Genomic DNA, 23126 nt, shown 5'->3' with positions numbered 1-23126 from the left:
GTGAGATTTCCGTGGCTTCTACAGTGAAGACGTAGTGTGCGTTTAGAAGTGAATATCTCGCGAGCTATGTTGTTGTTCATGACTAATTACGTGGAGTAGGAATCTATTGCTTCCCTGTTATCCAACTTATATTTTACTTAATTGCTGGACCATCGACAGTAATAAGTGTTTTGCAGAAATATACCGCATTCTCAAATGTACTTCTACTATCGTACTCGTCCTTTAAAGTCGTTAAGATAGTACCTGCAGATTTTATTTAATTGCAATCTTTCATTTATAGATTTAAATCTTACATTCATAATTCGCAATTGCCGAGTGATAGAAACCTTCGACCATTAGATTCATGTGTGTATTCGTATCGTATACTGTAGACTCAGCAGTATTTGGCCTGTAATGCGGCAACTACGTATCCCAGCCCCTAGACAACGAAACGAGCCAAAACTTTTAATATTGCAACTCTGAGTTTGGGGGTACGTGGTTGAGGACCACATCATTTCGTCGTTATCATTTTGTTTGAAAGCCCGCAGTACAAAGCACGAATATTCGTCACTAGTGCGAGGAGTCTAACCCAATAGAATCGGAACATGTGCCGTAAGACATAGTGAAACTTGCAGTTGACCATGGCGTCGTAGGTAGATAACTGGCGCAACTCAGTACCAGACGAAGTATTACCCATTTTGGTCCGACATCCGCTGGTAAGATTGTCTGCGTGCTTAAACTCGGCTCACAGGGAGGATACTGTGATATTATATTAAAGCTTTCTACCATATTTGTTAGGGGCATGACGCAGGTTATTACTTTTGAGATACTGGTTATTCTTAGGTGGTTGTTGTGATAGTCACTTTGTTTTTGAGTTTACTCTTCTTGGTAGCCAGTGGATTTTTAAAGATCCACTTACATTCCGGCTGTGTTCTTGATGATGTTTGGTTTGTGGGGCGCTCAACTGCGTGGTTATCAGCGCCCGAGGCTGTGTTCTTGCTGTCTATCCACTAAGGCCACAGCTTCCCTCGTAGCTATTTATTTCTTCATTCAGCTCTCCGATTCGGCGTTATAAGGAATTATGGGAGGTCCTTTCCTTACTGTAAAATATCGCGGTGTACTCCTACAGTCTGGTAAATGGATCGTCTTCAGCCACTCGTTGCAGATAGCAGGATGTGAAGTTTCAAGGAATGTGGAATATGCACCGTAGATCCTTGTTTTGGAACTGTTTTAGTTTCTCGAAGTGAGTATTTGCAGCTGTACCCCTGGTAGGGCAGGCATAGCCACTCAGCGGTCGGATGCAGGCCCTGTAAATTAAAGATCTGCAATAGATATTGGTCACGTTTGATTAAATAGTGAATAGAGTGGACCGTGGATTTGAGAGATATTGTTCGTACTTCATGTATATTTTGTCTGCAGGTCAACAACGGATCAAGTATCACAACGAGTTATTTAGCAGTCATTCTTCACTGAATTCAAAGAGATGTATCTCTCCAACTTCTGGAGAACGCCTGTTGCTGACGAATGCTTAACTTTTGGCTGTACTGAATCGCAGGCGACAGTCCATTGCCCATTTCTCGAGATCTTGGCAAGCATCCTGAAGTTCTCGTTGAATTGCAGCTCGTGGTAGGCTTCTGCGTATTGGTACGGTGTCATGTGTTGCATAGTGGTGTTGCATAGTGAAACTGGGAATTCGGCAGTACAGGCACTGTCCAAGATATGGGCTATCGCCGATCGCCGGACCAGCCCTACATTGATATATCAGTGAGAGGATCCGCTGTTTTGAGGTATTACTACTGTTGTACACATGCTAAATTAATTCTGGAAAAACTTCATAGTAATAATAACAGCAATAATAATAATAATAACAATAACAGACAAATGTAAGAAAAATAGCATAGTCAAGGGAAAACACACTAAACAAGAAGATTACATATTGGATAACCACAGCGACTGCATAGAAGCGATGGAAAAAACAGATGCCTATAAATATCTAGGATACAGACAAAAAATAGGAATAGAAAATGCAAATATTAAAGAAGAACTAAAAGAAAAATATAGACAAAGACTAACAAAAATACTGAAAACAGAACTGACAGCAAGAAACAAGACAAAAGCTATAAACACTTATGCTATACCAATATTGACCTACTCATTTGGAGTATTGAAATGGAGTAACACAGACCTAGAAGCACTCAATACACTTACACGATCACAATGCCACAAATATAGAATACATCACATACATTCAGCAACAGAAAGATTCACATTAAGCAGAAAGGAAGGAGGAAGGGGATTTATCGACATAAAAAACCTACATTATGGACAGGTAGACAATTTAAGAAAATTCTTTATAGAACGAGCAGAAACTAGCAAAATACACAAAGTAATCACTCATATAAATACATCTACCACACCACTGCAATTTCATAATCACTTCTACAACCCTTTAGATCACATAACATCAACAGATACGAAGAAAGTAAATTGGAAAAAGAAAACACTACATGGCAAGCACCCGTATCATCTAACACAGCCACACATTGATCAAGACGCATCCAACACATGGCTAAAAAAAGGCAATATATACAGTGAGATGGAAGGATTCATGATTGCAATACAGGATCAAACAATAAACACCAGATATTACAGCAAGCATATCATTAAAGATCCCAATACCACAACAGATAAATGCAGACTTTGCAAACAACAAATAGAAACAGTAGACCACATCGCAAGCGGATGTGCAATACTAGCAAATACAGAATACTCCAGAAGACATGACAATGTAGCAAAAATAATACATCAACAACTTGCCATACAACATAAACTAATAAAACAACACGTTCCCACATACAAGTATGCACCACAAAATGTACTGGAGAATGATGAATACAAATTATACTGGAACAGAACCATTATAACAGATAAAACAACACCACATAACAAACCTGACATCGTACTCACCAATAAAAAGAAGAAATTAACACAACTAATCGAAATATCCATACCCAATACAACAAATATACAGAAGAAAACAGGAGAAAAAATTGAAAAATACATCCAACTGGCTGAGGAAGTCAAGGACATGTGGCATCAGGATAAAGTTGACATTATACCAATTATACTTTCAACTACAGGGTCATACCACGCAATATCTACCAGTACATCAACGCAATACAGCTACATCCAAACTTGGATATACAACTACAGAAATCAGTAATTATTGATACATGTTCAATTACCCGAAAGTTCCTAAATGCAATGTAACATATACCGTACAGTTAAAAGGAAGTCACGCTTGATCAAGGTCCGCGTCACTATCCACTTTTAACCAGACATAACGTCTGAGAAAAGGATAATAACAATACTAATAGTTTCGTATGGCTCGATGGTCAGGTGAGTCCTTCAACTGGACGCCACTTCATCGACTTGCATTTCCCTAATCTACCCTAATTATGCAACCGGGGAAAGGGGGGGGGGGGCTCTGCTGTTTTACGTGGTACCTCGTCCCTGGCGACCCCTCACATGTTGAGAGTTGAAGGCCAGAGTAAAGGCTAACAGGAAATTGCCGTGGTACGACCGGGTTTCGATCCCGCAAGCTATCGCCTTCCAGGCACGCGTTTTACCCCTAGACTAGCAGGCCCTACAGTAGCATTATTAAGCTAGGCATTCACTGACAGGAACATATCAAAAGGACATGCGGTAATTAATAAAAACAATGACCGGTATATCAGACGGGTAAAAAAAGAACGGGGACTCTAATCTCAGTTCTTTGCTTTAGGTAACTAAGACACATGAGTTATTTTCTATTCACACATTTCGTTACACATTCGTCAACAACAACAAAAACACAACAACACTCTGCACAAGCAGTTTTTACACTCACCCACATATTATTGCTGTACAACTGTCACATTTTTCATTGGTTAGGGAACTAATGGTAAACAAAGACCTTAATGAGATCAGAATGTGACACTCACACATTGCTTCCAAAGCTCATTAATTAGTAAATTTTCCGGACTTCTTTGTCCCTATCACAAAGAATGAATTTTTCGTATAGATTTTAAACGAAGCTAGGAAATGCAATGCAATAAAACCACAAACTTTATTTATTACGCGTGAAGTTAAATGGAACAGTGATTTTGCATCCCGCTTTAATTTCTTTGCCCTGCAAGCAACATTGAAAATTACGTAAAAAGTAAAAAGAGAAGGGTTGATGCGACGCTTGTGGCCAGTGGTATATGTAGGATATGATACATTTTATTGCTTTCATCGCGTAGAGGGAAATGCGGCAGGCTGGGTGTTTGTAGCTGTGTATGGCAGGTTGTTGTTGCGAATTGCGGTGCGACGCAGGTAATGAGAAAAGTTTGCTGTGCTCCGCGGCTTCAGCGGTGCTGTGGCGCGGACAACACGACAGCTCTTAAAAACCGCACTCTCTCTCCCGTTATGAATGAATCCGGCATGTTCACAATTTTCCACAATCGTTTTATAATTCCAATAAATCGGCTGGTCGCAGTCGTCGCGGTATGCAACATAACACAGATGAGTCTGATAGAAGGTGAGCGGAAATAATATAATGACGTAATCCACGAATCATTTTCGCTACACGTCGCAATGGTCTAGAGGAAATCATATTGCAAAAGATAAAATAATCTATTTTTGAACTGCTTTTCATATGCCAGTTAGCATATAAAAGAGTAAAAAGTACTTTGTGTTAATTACATTATTAACTGAAAAATTTAACGATGAAATGCGTCTGCTGTCTTCTCCACCGTGTATCACGTTCATCGATGTACATTTCGAAGCACAACTTCTAGTTCAGGGGTTCACCTTCACTGTGACGAGAACGCGCATCTGTGGACATGAAACTGTGTATCGTGCTGGCGAATAAATTACGCTGTTCCAAAGAAATAGCGGAGGTTTTCCATTCATTTCTCTGCCACGATTTTGCCAAAAATATATTCTGTTGTTACTGCGTCAGATACTACTAGGTACGGTGCAATTTTGCACAATTTGTGTTTTGAACTTCTAAGTGACTCATCATCTTTGGAATAGGATTTGTCAATGAAATGCATTTAAAATTGGCACTTCGCTGTCTACCAGGTATTTTATATGATGTGGAAGGTGGTAGAAAATTTTTGATCCAACGGAATTACGTCTTTCTGAGGTAAAATCAACATAACTGAAGTGCAGTTATGACAGTTTTTCGTCATTCTTAAGGAACACATTCAGACAATAGAATCCTCCCTTCCAAGAAATGTGTTACTCCGATTATCACTGAATAACATTATCGTTTGAGAAGAGGCAAAATGTTTTAACTTCCTGATTATTTTCCTTCTAGACTTGCAAAGAAGTCCAAAATTTACTGAACCAAATATTTTAAGAAGCTATAGTACGTTTACATTTTTACCTGTGTGGACGGGGGAGTTTATCATCTTTAGTCCTTCTTACTAACAAGTAAATTAAATTTATTTAAATGAAATGAATGGTATCAGTGGGGATAAAATCAATGAAATTCAGTGATGTGAAATAATATCAGTGGACTCTGTTCAGAAGTACTGAACATGCAATGATATTCCGCATCAAATAGAAATATGTGCCGGACCGGAATTAAAATCTAGGTCCTCTGCGTAACATAAACGGTCATAAGAGGTAAACCTAATTACTATACTACGTTGGATCCGTCCAGTGCGCGTACTGGGACCGCGTAACCGGCTAAGGCGAATGCCTAGACCTACCATGTCTCTTTTACAGTAAATATGTACACTGCCGTGAAAAAATGCAACACAGCGATTGTGTTTAGTGATACCATGCTATAATATGTGCATACTGAGGGATTGTCGTGTTACTGATTCATTTACCACGGCCATCAGATGGAGCTCTGGAGACCTGTCTGTGCAGCCCATGTTTTGATTCTGTAGCCATGCACCAACTGTGCCGAGTTTCGCAGTGAACAATGTGTACAACATTCATTTTAAGGGACAACTGTGCAACACCACAGAGCACGGTTACTCTGGTATCGCGAAATAGTCAACTGAATAGTGGAATGTCACTCAGCTGTCTTCAGCGATGCGAGTAGATTCTATCTGTATGCGAGTGATGAACGTACATATGTACGGCGTAGATCTGGTGAGCGGCGTATTTCGGAGAGTATTCGCCCACTTCACACAGCTTCCAAACCAAGCTTCGTGGTGTGGGAGGCCATCAGTTACAACTCGCCGTCACATTTGGTGCATAACCAAGGTAGAGTAACCAGTGGCTGCTACGTTTGACGGGATGTTATCCCCATGCTGCTACCGTTTCTTCGACAGGAAGGTGATAGTGTACACCCACATAAGGCTGCTGCAAGGCAACGTGTTTTTAATGGAGCACGACAGCTGCCCTGGTCAGCAAGATCACCAGATCTTTCGCCAATTTAACACGTATGAAACATACTGAAGCGGGAACTCACTCGTTCTCCAGAGCCTGCAAGAACAGTTGCTGAACTGCAACAAAAGGTGCAAGATCCTTGGGACAACCTATCGCATAGTGCCATTCAGCAACTTTATGGTCTTTTGCATGCGAGAATACACGCCAACGTTGCCGCTGGAAGGGGGGGAGGGAGGGGTACTCTGTATACTGATGCGACTGTTTGGGCACCGTTTACTGAACCACGTGTGTATCATTTGGTCTGAATTTGTTATCATATACTCGTACCCCTACAATGATGAATTACCTGCTACATCACTTGTGAATAAAATGGCTTTTTCGCTGAGAGGGGGTTGCCTTTTTTATGGCAGTGCGGAACTGAATCTTTTTTTAAAATTCTGGATGCCCTAAACTGCAGCTGTATTTAAAATAGCGTATGGTTTGTATTGAAACTATGGTTCAGAAATAGAGTAGAAAAATTTGTACGCCATTTGTTAAATCACATGCATATAAGTTCTGTGCTCGTACTTTCAAATCATGCTACAATTAAAATAAAACTTCGAAGTAGGAAACAACTAACAGAAAAAAGTACCACTGCGACTGACGTGAAAAATTCTTTGCTAGAATCCGAGCGTGTTGTAGGGTAGCTAGTGGACTACGCATTTTCCCCTAATTTATTTACTGCAAGAATGGGACCAACGACGACTGAAGAGAATCATTCAACGAGACAGAAGTGTAACCCTTGTGCAAATTACTGCAGATTTCAGTGCTGGGCCATCAACAAGTGTCAGCGTGCGAATCATTCAACGAAACATCATCGACATGGGCTTTCGGAGGCCAAGGCCCACTCTTGTACCCTTGATGACTGCACGATTCAAAGCTTTACCCTTCGCTTGGGCTCGTTAGCACTGACATTGGACTGTTGATGACTGGAAATATGTTGTCTGGTCGGACGAGTCTTGTTTTAAATTGTATCGAGCGGATGGACGGGTACGGCTATGGAGACAACCTCATGAATCCATGGACCCTGCATGTCAGTAGGGGACTGTTCAAGCTGGTGGAGGCTCTGTAATGGTGTGGGGCGTGTGCAGTTGCAGTGATATGGGATCCTTAATACGTCTAGGTACAACTCCGACAGGTGACACGTACGTAAGCATCCTGTCTGATCACCTGAATCCATTTATGTTCATTGTGCATTCCAACGGACGTGAGCAATTCCAACAGGACAATGCGACACTCCACACTGCCAGAATTGCTACAGAGTGGCTCGAGAAACACTCTTCTGAGTTTAAACTCTTCCGCTGACCACCAGACACCCAAGACATGAACATTATTGAGCATATCTCCGTGCTGTTCAGAAGAGATCTCCACCCCCTCGTACTCTTACGGATTTATGGACAGTCCTGCAGGATTCATGGTGTAAGTTCCCTAGTGCACTACTTCAGGCATTAGTCGAATCTGTGCCACGTCGTGTTGCGGGATTTCTGCGTGCTTGCGGGACACTACACGATATTACTCAGGTGTACCAGTTTGTGTATGTGTATATATCGCTATCTGAAATACGTGAACCATCTGTATTGTGATGGTGCACATTTCTCATCCACATAAAAAGTCCTTTAACAGATACGGGCTCGTATTATGTTCCACATATGGGGTATCAGGAAGAAAGTCGAAAACTGTTATCATATTTCTGTGATCTAATACGATACGGTGATGGTGCAAAGCAGATGCAATTCGGTGACTCAGTAATGAAAAATCATAAAATATGGAAGCTTCTTTATAAAGCAGTATCCACTACGGAAGCATTTACCGGCCAGCAGCTGAATCCTCGAAAACAATGGGTATTGCCCAAGTAGTGCGCGTTTGAGTAGCCAATGTGCTGTCTCCCTAGGTCGATTGAGGACTCATCAGCTTCGACAAGAAGAGCGTTCGTAGGAGTTGGCCGTTTAGCAGCCAGGCAGCACCTCATCAGTTTATACTAGCACCTGTTAGGTGTTTGAGTGGCAGAGTCAGTGGTCGAACCATAGAAAAGGCAACTGTAGGTCATATACGACCGGATTAGCGTACTATAGAGAGTAATACATACTCTTGTGTTGGCACCCCACCAGCCTCCTGTAACGAAATGGATAATATTAACTTCCTTATCCTTTTTTATAGGATATACATGACATGTGTGGACCAGATGTTCTTTCGGTCGATATAGAAGACAAGGTAGTAGATAACTTGTTCGACTGGTACACTACAAGGGCCCAATAGCATCGTTCCTGAGGCTTTCCATCGCTGTAGCATATAAATGCAAGCAGGGGATTTGGTTGGCGATATTTCTAAGAAATTCCGATGCAACCGATCCTGAAACCTTTCCATAGCGAGAGACATCAGAAGCTGACATTCCATGAGGCTCAGGCTTGTAGTGTAGAACCACAGGTCGTCTTTGTATTGTATCACTTTGAAACTGTCTTGTAAAAGTGAATTAAGATCCCCCAGTTTAAAGATTAAATAATGTTGGTGATAAAGTCGAACTGTGGGGTAAGATTTGCTCGTGCATTGAGGCCAATGTGTCCCTCATCTTGACGTATAATTGAGGCTCTGTCGGTCACTAAATGATATAGATTGCCAATAAACATAATAGGCATGCCAAAGTTCTTTAAATGTTGCACTAACCGTGGGAGCAGGACGCAGTCATTGGCCTTGGTGAATCCGGTATAAACAAGGAGCATACACATGTCACTAAATTAAATCAGGATGTCGGCTACTAAAGTGACAAGGTGCTTCGACCATTTCTAAAACAGTACTGCCCGTTTGTAAGAAAATTCCGATTCCTGCCCACTGTTCAAATCTGTTTTTAATCATGACTTCTATAACTTTGATGCAGCCGCTGCCTGCGGGTTTGCACTCTTGTAAAAAGGTGGTTTTTAACCCCAGGACGGTAAGATGAGTGAATCAGCCTGCATGATATACACTGACAGAAAAAATCGCAACACTAAAAAGTGATTAACGTAGGTAATGAAATTCCGGGAATACAGGTAACATATTTAAGTGAGTAACATCGCAAGATCACAGGTAAATGCAAGCATGAGATAAGTCACTGCAAATGTGAAATTCTGGGACTTTAATAACCTGTGTATCCGCCAGAATGCTGAATGCAAGCGTGCAAACGTGCATGATCGTTGTGGATGACGCTGAAATTGTCGTCCGATGATGTGCCATATGTGCTCAACTGGATGTGCTCAACTGGAGAGAGTGGGTGACCGAGCAGGCCAAGGCATCAAGCCGATAGAATTGAAAACTCGCAGTGATGTCACTCGAAATAACAACACCAGTTCAATAGAACGAACGAATCACTCATCGGAAATATATCTCCCACAACCTTTTGATTCAGAGATACTGAATAATAACGATGAGATTACAATTCTGACCCTGCATCAAGATTATTTAAAAATGCTGAGCAGCAGTGCCCTATACTTGAGAAGCACGTTTATGAATAATGGTGGACGCACTCCAGAAGGAACATCATGACTTACACGTCACATATTCGCCTTTCTGTTCCAACAAATACGATATGGACTGAATGAAGTCAAAAGTGGCCACACACGAAAAAACTGGATTCACATTAACGCTCAATAAGAACGTATCCGCATCAAATTCAGACCCGAATTTTCTACAAAACACAGAATGATTTATTCACAGATCAATAAGTAATCACTTCAGTATGCGCATTCCTTTCTAAACGTTTATGGGGTTCCTAGAAGATAATAAATGTGTTATTATGAATGCCAAGCAGGCACTCATATTCTTTCGAAGTGCTACGAACAAGAATGCGTAGATTCAAGAAGTACACGCAGCATAAAATAAAACTGTTTTTGACGAATTAGTGTGAAAAGTACCACAAATACCCATATCAGATTAGGACCGTCTGAAAATTTGATGTAGCCGAAATTTGGGAGTTCAGCTGCTATTAAGTTTCTGTTCATGGTAACTCTACGAGTATCCCGTTCTGCTGATGACTTCGAGACATAGCTGGTCGATTAAGACCGCGATGCAGTTCAGGACATCGACGCCCAGGCCAGTCCACGACCGTGGCACAGCATTATTACTCTGGCCCGTTTCCCAATGATCTGGGCCATGCTCCCCGTGCCCTGGTCCATCTCATGAACATTGTTATCATCGAGCATCACCAAGACATTGCTTCGGGTCTAGTAGCAGCGGTTCCCCTGTCCGTGCTGTTATGGATCACCAAGTATGTCCTGCAACCGCATTGGACTGCTTTGCGGTTTGCCGACAAATTAGGGGACAGGATTTCGCTGGAACTCATTGATAAGTCGAATGTGGGCTACTGAGATCCTGCCACCTTCCTCAGTGTTTGTCAAGCTGTTCTGGAAAGGGAGTTCCCCGTATACATCAACTACTTGTGGTATCCTGCCTAGTCCAAATCGTTTCTGTACTGTGAGCTCACACACCCCTGAAAGAGGACAGTGATGCTGATGAGGAGAAGAGCATAATGTTAATCTGGGGGGAAAATGGTGTGATAGTGTGTGGTGAGTCAATCATAACGTGGTTTGGAACTATTAACAAGAGCGTCAACTGAGTCTGTTTCCAAAATGCAAGAAACAGTGTCCAGTAAGGCACTCAGCCGTGTACCCCAGCTCGATATATACTTGCAATTTTTTAACCTATTCAATGGGAGGCCCAGTTTCACCTGTCTTCCAAAAGAAATTGTTGCTAAAGAGCTTGCATTAGGGTAAAGAATCTTATGGATAATTACTGCTTTGCGTGATCGCATCTGGCTTGTGATAGAAACTGCCCCGAACATTCATCTGGCCTGAGAACTTATAAAACATGTGACGTCTTCAAGCATTACAATTTCGAAGGCATCTCATTCACCATAAAACTCCAGGACCTATCAAAATTTGAGAGGCAAATCTCTGATTATTCAGTTCATATATACAACTTGGATGCTGATGACAGCAAGCCAGAAGAAGAAGATGACCATGAACACACTGTGCAGAAAAAAGAAGTCAAGAATTAAGTAGCTGAGTAGCTTCTCAGCTCGCCAAACACGTAGATTTGTTGTTATTCTCTGAGGCCAAAGTGCTACACTGTGTGTAGATCAAAAACATGTCCCATCTCCTTTCACCCCAACTGTTCAAACAACATGTAGATGATCCTACTATTTCACAAGGAGTAAATATCTTGATAGGCATCTCACTGACTGCTTGAGCCAGGAAATGCCTACCCAGGATAAAACGTTCTCACAGCTTAAGAGCATCGAACATCAGGATAAATGTCTCTTCGTTGTATATACCAACTTCAAGTGCCTCTCAGCTGCTGTCCTACATTGTGAAGGTGACCGATCTGCCTCCCATACTACCTTCAAAGAATGGCGATACTGCAACTGCGTATCAAGTTGTATACACTTATGTCTCTAGTTGCAACGGATTTAAATAATACATCGGGGATAACTCTGTGAGACGGTTGCCCACTGAGCTTGAAAATTTGCGTTGGAAGTTGATGGGATTTATTGCAACAACATTCCCATGAGTGACTGGCATGAGAACGGTACCTTACACAAGCAGGCAGTTGGCTATCTTATTTGTGGGCCACCGTTGGATTCAGAAGGGAAAACTCCATGTTGAGGCCATTGTAATCTAATGGCGAAGTTCCGCGGTGCAGCTCACAATGCATGCAACTTGAAGTACCGACTGCCACGGCACATACCTAACTTCTTTCACTATTTGAGTGGGTATGGTACCTACTTTCTCGTTCAACACTTCAGGGATTTGGGTTTGAAGGTTGATAAGGTCAGCATCATTCCTGATATCTTTGAAAAGTTCATTTCTTTTTCCATGACAGTCACACCAAGAATATCAAACCGTTTCCTGAATTTGCTTCGCTTCGTACACGCGTCTCTTTAGAAACTTGCTAAGATAATGCATCAGGAGGATATTTGTATCACCAGAGCTACAATCCCAATGATCGAAAGTTCCAATTTGTGCAAAGATAGAGGTAAATGGAAATGAACGTTTGGCGTCATTGGCCGGGAAGCCTCGGGGCAGGTCCGGCCTCCATGGTGCTGGTCTTATTAAATTCGACGCCACATCGGGTGACCTGCGCACCGGATGGGGATAAAATGATGATGAAGACAACACCCAGTCTCTGAGCGGAGAAAATTCCCCGACTCAGCCGGGAATCGAACCCGGGCCCGTAGGACGGCAATAAGCACTATGGGACTTAACATCTGATGTCATCAGTCCCCTAGACTTAGAACTAAAACCTACCTAACCTAAGGACATCACACACATCCATGCCCGAAGCAGGATTCGAACCTGCGACTGTAGCAGCCGCGTGGCTCCGGACTGAAGCGTGTAGAACCGCTCGGCCACCACGGCCGGCTCCACAATGCTCAACATAACCGCATACTCCAGTAAACTAACAGGCAGTGCCATAACGGATGTGAGGTATAAACACACCGTGAATGTTTGGCAGGAGTTTGATGTCCCTGATGTAGCAGAACATGTAACGTTATACATGAAAACTGATGTACACCTACTCACGGGAATTTTTGAGAAATTTTGGAGTGTATTCCTAGCCTCATAGTATCTGGATCCTACCTTCTATTTCGTGGGACGCAATGTTAAGAAAAATACGTGTCAGCATTGAGCTGTTGGTCGATCGTTGACATTCTGCTATTCTTCGAACATGGGATTCGTAGGGGATTTACCAGTACGTGCACGTGTGTGCCATGGTGAATTACCTACGAATGACTGAGAGGAGTACAGGCGATCTGACGATTTAGTCTACAACCTTTCGATGTCAGCAATGTCGATAGGTACGCCATGAAACAAAGTCTACTATTTAGCGGATTCCAATGGATGTACAACGAGTAAATCACCAGACTGAAGGAAAAGATCTGTGGTGTGATCGCGGATGCTGGTGAGCGATATGTTCTGAAATTAGACCTAGCATATCCCGCCCATCTGCATGACGAGCAAAATGACGTGCAGCTGTGTCCGGGGCAGCCAGTCTTACAAAATGGGTCCATCATGAAGCCGTTGAGAATGCTGCGGAATAAGCAGCTATATACTCTGCACTACAGAAACCTCCAGCAATGTCTTAGGTTCAGAGTGGAGTTTTTTACTAGCACCATGGCATCTCCTACAAGCATGGCATCTCCACGAAGCACGTAAGACAGCAGTTCCAGTTCGTACACCAGCACAGACAGCAGTACCGAAACACACACTCACTCAAACTGCAAACACTTTCACCAACACGTGCCGCAGACAACCTTACACAACATCGAGAATAATTGAACAGTATTAGAATAAACAGTGTAATGCATCAACGCTGTAAATCTGTTGTAGCTTAAGTATAAATAGCAGGCATATCCACCCCGCGATAATTATACCGCCGTTGGGATATAACACTTGTAACTGAACACTTAGCATATAAGCAACATAATAGGTAAAATTCAAGACACATAATATAGGAACAGACGTTTAATTAATAACCCCAAGAAATGACATACTTCACACTCGCACATCACTGGCCTTGCCACAATGTACGTAATAGTTACAGTGATTTTGTAAATAATGTTTAGGAATATTAATTCGTAAATCCGAGACTGCAAGGCTCGAAGTAGTTCCGAGACTTTCAGACCAGGCTGGCTCAGATAGGGTAACATTTCTCTCTCCGTTTCTACCCAAGTCTTTACTATAATCTATCATCATATTTTATTAAAATTCGAATATTTTTGTGTTTTCTTTCAATTTATAATGTACTTTTAATTTATTGTTACTTCAGTTGTAATAGCTGAAAACAATAATTGCTATTTGCAATATGGAATATGTTTCCTAATGTACATGAAAAGCTGTAAAATGAACGACTGCTATAAAATGTAAGGTAACAGGTCTGTAAATGAGCAACAAATCAAATTCAAAAAAGCATTTTTGTTTGAAGGAGTACACTGACGTATTCACCAACCAATAGGCCATTCAGATGTGCGAGTTTGAAAAAGATCTGTACACACATATGAGTAGTTCAATTTTCAGACAAACCATGAAAAATGTTTGTGAATATCGCTAAATTCATTTAGTGTATTGGTGGGGTGGGGGGGGGGGGCGATACCGGTATGATGCAAGAGATTTCATCCCCAGACCAAATTTCAAACGGATCACCATCTTCAATGGAAGACTAGCCGGTGTGTTGATGGCCAAGGTTTCAGTGCAGTTCACAAATCCTGTCTATATCGATATGTGTATACTAGACCTCTCCAAACTCCTCATGTACCGATTCCACTACGAGTTTGTGAAGCCACGCTTCACCGATCCCAAGTTAATTTTTGTGAATACTGACAGTTTCGTCTACTGTGTGAAAGGCTGTGATTCATATGAAGTAATTAGGTACAATAATGAAGAATTCAACACATCTGGACATGTGGCCGATAATCCTTTTGGAATAATACCAAAAGACAAGAAGGTTATCGGTTTTATGCAAGATGAGGAGCATAGTTCGCAGATCGTGCAGTGTGTGGGGCTCATATTGAAAATGTATGCATACCACATAGATGCAGGTGCCAACCAGAGACGGGCTAAGGGTGTGCCTCAAACACTCTCACGATCAATGAATACAAGAGTTTCCACCTCGAGGGCATTGACACAACTGCTCATATCGAGCACCAGGTAATCTTTCGATCGTGAGGCCATGAGGTACATATTGCACTGCAACTGTTTTGTCATGATGACAAATGGTTAATTTGTGGGGACAGGATCAACTCCCTCCTGTACTCAATTATTGAATCAGTGATTGAGTGTGTGGCTGTGTATTTACTTATTTGTGAATTCTGGATGTATGTCAGGGTGTGCAGAATAGTGGGATGAACGACTTGTCACCGATGAGTGTGTACATGTGTGTGTGTGCGCGCGCATTCGCGCGCGTGTGTGTGTGTGTGTGTGTGTGTGTGTGTGTGTGTGTGTGTGTGTGGGTGAGCGCATGTGTGAGGCTTTTCCTCATCTTATACTGCTGGTCCCAGATTGTATGTAGAATAAAAAAAGGTCAAAAAGAAATGCTGAAAATGTAAATACGGTATACAGAAAGAAATGATTAAAATGTAAATCCTGTTTATAGAAAGATAATGGGAAACATAGTAATTAAGTTCTGATATCTTCAGTGTAATGTACCTAATAGTGATAAATTTTCAGAAGAAATACCTTGCAATTAAAATCAAGAAAAAATACTGTGTAAAAACACCTACAAGAACAATTGTAAATTACTCTATCTAAGAAAAACAAGCTTTGTAAAATAGTCCATTGTATGTATAACAAATAGCCTTATAAATAAAAGGAAATTTTTAATAGACAACAAATGATCGCAAATAAATGCATTGAATAACTGTTAATAATAAATTATTAGTTAATTTGTTATATCATTGTTATTATTTCCAAACCCTACCACTATAGAATTATTGTTTATAATAAACCTGAACCTTTCTCCATGATGCACACACCTCGAATGAAGAGGCCTATGCAACTGAGTCAATTATAGAAGATGATAAAGGGGAGGATGGGGAGCTTAACCTTTTTTGGTCTGCGGGGAGGGGATTTCTTGCCATTTTAATGGCTCTGAGCACTATGGGACTTAACATCTATGGTCATCAGTCTCCTAGAACTTAGAACTACTTAAACCTAACTAACCTAAGGACATCACACAACACCCAGTCATCACGAGGCAGAGAAAATCCCTGACCCCGCCGGGAATCGATCCCGGGAACCCGGGCGTTGCCATTTTAAAACGCTCCTATTGGTCCAGGTGTTTCACTGTAATTTTTTATCATGTGACTGGTAATGAGTTACATCATAACCTAGTCCACTTGCCTAAGCGGTGTGGGTAGTGTAGGGGTCCACCTAGATGATCTTGAATATAACTCAGTCAGTTGCCTAATTGTGTGGATAGTGTGGGGGTTCACCTGGGTGACCTTGAATGTACTGTATACATGTGCCAGTGATTCCTTGGACCGGGGGAGGAAAGTGGAGTGAGGGATGACTTTGATTATAAGTCGGCCAAATGTGTAACCTGACAGCAGAAGCGATAAGGTCGTTATTTCGCCCTGTATGCCTTCTGAATAACTATTCATGAAAGGATTCCTATGCACCTTGACCGCATTGGAATTTCTTCGAGTCCATTCTATGACTGCTTTAACACTACGGAATGTGACATCGTTCACATTCTCTTTGCAGGTTCAAATTGGGAGAGACAAAGACAATCGTTTTTACAACAGCTATGTCGTTCGAAAGCAGAGTTTGCTACGAGTGGTCCGTTCTGCTTTCTTTGAGTAATCCCACATATACTACAGAGCTTTTTAAAGTTTCAGATGCTACCAAGATATCTTTGTAGCAGTGACGCAGCTTACCAGAGCAGTTGTAAAATATCTCGCATTGACGTCAATCAACAGCAGGCTTCTAAAGTCTTTGTGAAACTCATATCTACACTACTGGCCATTAAAATTGCTACACCAAGAAGAAATGCAGATGATAAACGGGTATTCATTGAACAAATATATTATGCCAGAAATGACATGTGATTACATTTTCACGCAATTTCGGTGCATAGATCCTGAGAAATCAGTACCCAGAACAACCACCTCTGGCCGTAATAACGGCCTTGATACGCCTCGGCATTGAGTCAAACAGAGCTTGGATGGCGTGTACAGGTACAGCTGCACATGCAGCTTCAACACGATACCACAGTTCATCAAGAATAGTGACTGGCGTATTGTGACGAGCCAGTTGCTCGGCCACCATTGACCAGACGTTTTCAATTGGTGAGAAATCTGGAGAATGTGCTAGACAGGGTAGCAGTCGAACATTTTCTGTATCCAGAAAGGCCCGTACACGACCTGCAGCATGCGGTCGTGCATTATCCTGCTGAAATGTAGGGTTTCGCAGTGATCAAATGAATGGTAGAGCCACGGGTCCTAACACATCTGAAATGTAACATCCATTGTTCAAAGTGCCGTCAACGCGAACAATAGGTGACCCAGACGTGTAATCAATGGCACCCCACACCATCACGCCGGGTGATACGCCAGTATGGCGATGACGAATACACGCTTCCATTGTGCGTTCACCGTGATGTCGCCAAATACGGATGGGACCATCATGATGCTGTAAACAGAACCTGCATTAATCCGAAAAAATGACTTTTGCTATTCTTGCACCCAGGTTCGTCGTCGAGTACACCATTGCAGGCGCTCCTGTCTGTGATGCAGCGTCAAAGGTAACCGCAGCCATGGTCTCCGAGCTGATAGTCCATGCTGCTGCAAACGTCCTCGAACTGTTCGTGCAAATTGTTGTTGTCTTGCAAACGTCCCCATCTGTTGACTCAGGGATCGAGACGTGGCTGCACGATCAGTTACAGCCATGCAGATAAGATGCCTGTCATCTCGACTGCTAGTGATACGAGGCCGTTGGGATCCAGCACGGCATTCCGTATTACCCTCCTGAACCCACCGAGTCCATATTCTGCTAACAGTCATTGGATCTCGACCAACGCGAGCAGCAATGTCGCGATACGATAAACCGCAATGGCGATAGGCTACAATCCGACCTTTATCAAAGTCGGAAACGTGATGGTACGCATTTCTCCTCCTTACACGAGGCATCACAACAACGTTTCACCAGGCAACGCCGGTCAACTGCTATTTGTTTATGAGAAATCGGTTGGAAACTTTCCTCATGTCAGCACGTTGTAGGTGTCGCCACCGGCGCCAACCTTATGTGAATGTTCTAAAAAGCTAATCATTTGCATATCACAGCATCTTCTTCATATCGGTTAAATTTCGCGTCTGTAGCACGTCACCTTCGTGGTGTAGCAATTTTAATGGCCAGTAGTGTATGTCCTGTATGTCATCAGTCTACGGTTTTGTACTGTATGTCACTTATTTATCTTTAACTGGCTAAATGGTCGTTAGCTGCTGAAGACCATGTGAAGAGAAAAAAAAGAACAGAAAAAGGATTTGTTTGTGTTTGGGCAGATACCATTGTTGCTGGGCACTGACTATGCCTTTTGGGCCAACTGCAGCGGATTTGTTCCTGGAACAAGTCGTCGGAGAGGTTTATTTGATTATAAAATCAGCCTCTCAGTATAGTTGGTGAGAGTATTTGCCCTGTGCTTTGTTTGTTACCAACTATTAGAAAGTGAAATTATTGAGGAAGTATTAGAAAGATCTTAGGGACAAGGCATCGTATTCAGAGTAAGGAAAACGGTATGCATGCTGGTAGGAGTCATTCCAGATAGGGAAAGGCTGCTTCCGGATGCCATGAAGAACACAGGGTACGGCCAACTGCAGGTAGTTCTCATATCGGTAATAACTATGTGTGTCTCTTTGGATCGGAAGAGAGTCTCTCTGCTTTCGGGTGGCCAGCTGAAGCGGCAAAGACTGCCTGCTCGAAAGATGAGGGCGGAGCTCACAATCTGTACCATCATCGACAGAGTCGACTGTGGTCGTTTGGTACAGAACTGAATCAGAGGCTCAGACAATACTGCGACAGTGTAGGCTGCCAATTCCTCGACTTGAGCTATAGGGTGGTTGGCTTGCGGTTCCGCTTAATGGGTCAGGGATCAACTATATACAGGTAGCAGCTACACAGGCAGCAGGGGCTGTTTGGAGGATACTGGGAGGTATTTAGATTAGAGTGTCTCGTGAAACTACAGAAAAGGCTTCGGTCTAAAATGGTGCAGGGCAAATACAGAAAGACAGACATAGCAGCAGTCGATGTCGTAGTTGTAAATTGTCATAGCTGTGTTGGCAAAGAACCAGAGCTCCAAGCGATAATAGAAAGCACTGAGCCTCAAATCGTTATAGGTATGGAAAGCCGGCTAAAGACGGAAATAAGTTCAGCCGAAATTTTTACAACGGACCTAACCATTTTCAGCAAGGATATATTAAATACAGTTAGTTGTGGATTGTTTATTGCTGTCAGACATAGTTTACCTTGTAGTGCATTTGACGTAGACAGTTCTTGTGAGTTGGTATGGGCAGAGGTTATATCTGACAACCAAAATGAATTAATAATTCCTTCCTGAAGTCGGTGGTAGGCAAAAACGTCGTCTGGAATTGCACTGAATGTTATCTCAGATAATTATTTTGAACAATTAGTTCAGGAGACCACTCGAAGTGCAAATGATTTCGAAAATACACTTGATCTCTTAGCAACAAACAATCCTTAGCAAATAGGAAGTATCTTGACGGATCAAGGGGTTAGCGACAACAAGGTTGTTGTAGAGAGACTCAATACTGTAATATCCAAACCCACAAAAAATGAAAGCAAGATACATGTAATTAAGAAACAAAGATAAAATTTGCTTGACGCCTTCCTAAGAGGCTCCTTCCAATCTACGTAAGCGAAGACTAGATATGGTTTAAATTCAAAGAAACAATATCGACGGCAATTGAGAGATATATACCAAATAAATTAATAAGATATGCTACTGATCCTCCATGGTACACAAAAGAGGTCAGACCACTGGTGTAGAAACAACGAAAAAAGCATGCCAAAATTCAAAGAACGCAAAACCCTCAAGATTGGCGAAGTTTTACAGAAACTCGACATTTAGGGCGAACTGTAGTACGATATACTTTTAATAGTTTTCCCTACGGAACTATGTCTTGAAATTAGGCAGAAAACCCAAAGAAATTCTGGTCGTATATAAAGTAGGGCTGTTGATAAATTACTACCGACATATCAGTTTTTTTCCAAAAAGCATCGATATATATCGGGGATAATTTTTCTCCCTATATATCGATATCAAAATGGTAATATCGGGTACCAGGATTTTTATTTTATATTATGTTTTTTTTCCAGAATTTTCTGTAAATATTTGAAGTTGTTCTTTTGAAATTGTAGCAGAACATAATTTTACTTTCATTTTGTGAAGAAATCTTACTACTTTTTGAGCTTTCATCACACTCAATCTTTCACTTTGGCTGTGTGAAGCACGTATATGTGGCACAAAAGAAGTCCGATTGCACTGAGGAGTGGCGATGTGAATGGAACAACAAGATGTCCGATGTGAAGAAGTAGCACACCAGTGGCGTTAAAAAACAATTTCAACGCAAGTAGTGCGCTATCTCTTCACATTGGCATTCTTCAAAAACAGTTGCTGAAAATGATGAACAAAAATCTAAATGACAAGATTGGTCTTTGCGGTGGGAGGAGACATGTGAGGGGAAATGCTGACATAATCGGCGCTACCAACAGAAACTGCAACGTTTAACTTCACCATGAAATTTTGACACTACAACTGCAAGGTCACTAGCGTTGGCAGAAATGAAAACATAGGGAAGTCGACATGAAGTGTTCCGGAAAAATCCGATATGTGACGAAACGGAACGACGGACGTATCGGACACCTTTTATTGTGCCACTTATATATAGTTACCATTGTTAGCAAAATGGTTTTCGCCAAGCGTAGACGTGCATCGTTTTCCTTTTAATTCTTGGTCCACGGGGGAGTTTGTTGATGTACAGAATATCTAATAATAAGTGAATACTTAAATATAAAGTTCTAAAACTGGCAGTATATTTACAATGTGCAGCTGTTATTTTTATCGGCCAGTACGTCGCTAATTTCCGTCGATATATCGATACCTTTGCCGATATACAGAGGACCTATAATGATATTTTTAAATATAGATGTATCGGATTCCCGATATTTTTAAGAATATTAACAGTCCTAATGTAAAGTACACTTGTCACAAACCACAATACCTTCCCTGCGTGATAATGATGGTGATTTTGCTAACCAAAGTGCCACTAAAGCAGAGTTACTACACACGGTTTTCCGAAATTCCTTCTTCAAAGAAACCGAAGTAAATATTCCAAAATTCGAATCAAGAATAACTGCCAACATAGATAACTTAGAAGTAGACCCTTGGTGTAATGAAGCACCTTAAACGTAAGGAAAGCAAGGCTTCCGGTTCAGATTGTATACAAGTCAGGTTCCTTTCACAGTATGCTGATACAGTAGCTCCATACTTTGAAATCTTATGAAACCGCTCGTTCGTTGAAAGACCCGTACCTAAAGAGTGGAAAGTTGCACAAGTCTCAGCAATACCCAAGGTAAAGAATAGAAGTAATTCGCTGAATTGCAGACACATATCTCTAACGTCGATTTGCAGTAGGATTTTGGAACATATACTGTGTTCGAACATTGTGAATTACCTCGAAGAGACCGATTTATTGACGAAGAGCCGACAAGGATTCAGGAAAAATCGTTCTTGTGAAACACGACTAGCTCTTTATTCTCACAAAGTAATGAGTGCTATCAACAGGGGATGTCTAATTGATTCCACATTTGTAGATTTCTAGAAAGCTTTTGACACCACTGTGCGTAAGCGACATCTAATCAAATTGCGTATATATGGAATGCCCTCTCAATTGTGCAACTGGATTCCTGATTTCTTGTCAGAAAGTCGAACTGACTGAAAGTTATCCAGCAAAACTGAAGTAATATCTAGCGTCCTCTGTTGTTCCTGATCTACTACAGGATTTAAGAGATAACCTGAGCAGATGATTCTATCATTAATTGTCTTGTAAAGTCATTAGATAATCAAAACGAATTGCAAAATGATTTAGACGAGACACCTGTATAGTGCGAGAAGTGGCATTTGGCTCTATGAAGTGAAAAGAGCGAAATCATCCACGTAAGTATTAAGAGGAATCCGTTAAATTACGGTTAAGGATACTTGAATTGGAACCATCACGTAGATAATGCAGTGGTAAAGCAAACCAAAAGACTGTGGCTTATTGGAATAACACCTAGAAAATGCAGCACTATACTAAAGAGAGCACTTACACTAGGCTTGTCCTCCCTCTTCTGGAGTATTGCTGTGCGCTGTGGGAACTGCACCTGATACGTTATCCGGAGGACACTGAAAAATTCAAAGAAGGGCAGTTCGTTCTGTATTATCACGAAATAGGGAAGAGACTGCCCCTGATATGATAAGCGAATTGGGAGAGAAATCCTTACAACAAAGGCGTTTTTCGTTGCGGCAGGATGTTTTCACAAAGTTTCAGTGATCATCTTTCTTCTCTGGATGTGAAAATATTTTATTGTTGTCAACGTACATAAGGAGAAATGATCATCGCGATAAAATAAGAGAAACCAGAGCTCTTACAAAAAGATGCAAGCGTCAATTTTTCCCGCGCGCTGTTCGAGAGTGAAACTGCAAAGAAGTAGCTTGAAGGTTGTTCGATGACCCTCTGCCTGGAACTTAAGTGTGAATTGCAGAGTAGTAATGTAGATGCAAAAGGGTATTGTCAGTGTATTGATGTAGGTACACAAAAAGATAAAGTAGTGATTTTTTTCTTTGTTATTATTTCAGGTCTCCATGAGCGGCGGCGTGGCAACGAGTAGAACCTCACTTCAGGGTAAAAATTACATTTTTTACAAAATTTATGTAATAAGAAACATACAAGGCATTATTTTGCTTCATTAACTATAGGCAGATAAAAATTTAAAGGATCTTCAATATAGATACACATCTTACTTGGCAATTAAGGACATAGAAATGATGGAAAGGTGGAAATCACCGATACTGTCAAAGATGGTAGCTTGGCTTTCCGGGACGTTTACGTGGATTAGAAATGATGGAAAGGTGGAAATCACCGATACTGTCAAAGATGGTAGCTTGGCTTTCCGGGACGTTTACGTGGAATTTAAATTCTACCGGGACTTTGAGGT

At 41.6% G+C, this 23126-nt stretch overlaps 1 long non-coding RNA gene across 1 annotated transcript in view; it reads left to right on the top strand.

Moving 5' to 3' along the window:
• LOC126185036 (uncharacterized) overlaps positions 1 to 23126 on the top strand; it is a 1000382-nt gene that overhangs the window by 550635 nt on the left and 426621 nt on the right. Inside the window, exon 2 of the long non-coding RNA XR_007536933.1 lies at positions 22768 to 22813. This is a non-coding gene — a long non-coding RNA (uncharacterized LOC126185036). The remainder of the gene's footprint in view (positions 1 to 22767; positions 22814 to 23126) is intronic.

The sequence above is a fragment of the Schistocerca cancellata genome, chromosome 4 (genome assembly GCF_023864275.1).
Source record: "Schistocerca cancellata isolate TAMUIC-IGC-003103 chromosome 4, iqSchCanc2.1, whole genome shotgun sequence".
Classification (NCBI taxonomy): domain Eukaryota; kingdom Metazoa; phylum Arthropoda; class Insecta; order Orthoptera; family Acrididae; genus Schistocerca; species Schistocerca cancellata.
This window is presented reverse-complemented; position numbering and strand designations above follow the sequence as displayed.